Genomic DNA, 1,561 nt, shown 5'->3' with positions numbered 1-1,561 from the left:
TTTCATTTGAATCATTTCTCATCTTCTTGTGCTTCTTCTATGGCTAACTTGCTTATGGATAATGATAATAATGTTCATATGAGGTTCTTATTCCTTATATCAATATTCTTCTTCTTAACAGCATCCATTAGTGCTGAAGATAACACCACCAAGCATATAGAGTGTAGCAAGCCATACAACTGCGGACAAATTTCCATATTCTACTCTTTCTGGGGAGGGAACAGACCCAGTTAATGTGCCAGCAACAAGCAATATAAGCTCAACTGCGAAGGTAATCAAAACACCACCATTCAACTTGGCTCACAAAGAGAAACTTAACCAGTATATAGTACTAATTTTATGGATCAAATTGATGTTTTCCTGGTCTCAAGAACCAAATTGATATTTTATTGAACAAGAGTTAATATTTGTGTGCTTGAACCCATTAGGGTCAGCCTACTCATGAAAAATTTATTAAATTTATTAGGTGGTTCGAGGAATTAGACTAATCTTTATATAACATGTAATCAAGTATTATTAATTACTTCTATAACTTGAATACATATCACAAGAATGAACATTGCTATAGAGACTGCTAGTGCACATGTGTATCTCCAGGCCCTTGAAATCATCCACAGAGACGTGAAAACGAATAACATTCTCCTCGACAATCACTTTAGTGTGAAAGTAGCGGATTTTGGCCTCTCGCCTCTTTTCCCAACGCACGCCACACACGTTTCCACTGTGCCACAAGGGACTCCAGGTTATGTGGATCCTGAAAGTACAATGAGTATTACCAACTCACTGATAAGAGTGATGTGTGTAGCTTTGGAGTTGTGCTGATTGAGCTTATATCATCAATGCCTGCGGTCGATATCTCGAGACGTAGGCATGAGATAAACTTGTCCAACATGGCCATTAAGAAGATACAAAGTGGGGCATTGCATGAGATTGTGGACACTACTCTAGGGTTTGAGACGGATTTCAAGGTGAGGAAAATGATCAGCGATGTGGCTGAGTTGGCGTTTCAGTGCTTGCAGAGTTCTAAAGATGTGAGGCCCTCTATGGCAGAAGTGTTGGATATGTTAGAGGATATTAGAAGTGATGGGAGTTATAAGAGCAAGCATGAGGTGCAGGAGGATATATCAGAAGATGATGATGCTTTGCTCAAGAATGTGCCTCCTCCACCTTCACCTCATTCACATTTGGTGACTATTTCTAATTCCACACCACCAAATGGTAGCCAATGATTTAGTGTGTTTGAAAAACAGTTAAATCTAACGTCAACGGACTTTCAGATGAACTTATGAAAAGTACAATATAATTGCTTTGACATTTTTGCTCTAGAAAGTATGATTTTCCCGTTCAACATGGGTCCAACGCATCTCCAAACATACCCTTAAATTACTGGGTGTACATAGAATGATAGAGCTGACTTGGTTATGACATCTAAATTGTTTTTTTTTTTACTGTGAATCCTTTTATGTAAGTCCATAACATTAGTAACAACACGGACACATTAATTTATGGTTAAGAAAGCCATTTGGTTAGCGATGACGACGTGTTTTGACATCACAATGGA

At 38.2% G+C, this 1,561-nt stretch overlaps 1 pseudogene; it reads left to right on the top strand.

Moving 5' to 3' along the window:
* On the top strand, window positions 1-1,561 carry LOC114412755 (annotated as a pseudogene).

This window comes from Glycine soja, chromosome 5 (assembly GCF_004193775.1).
Source record: "Glycine soja cultivar W05 chromosome 5, ASM419377v2, whole genome shotgun sequence".
Lineage (NCBI taxonomy): Eukaryota > Viridiplantae > Streptophyta > Magnoliopsida > Fabales > Fabaceae > Glycine > Glycine soja.
This window is presented reverse-complemented; position numbering and strand designations above follow the sequence as displayed.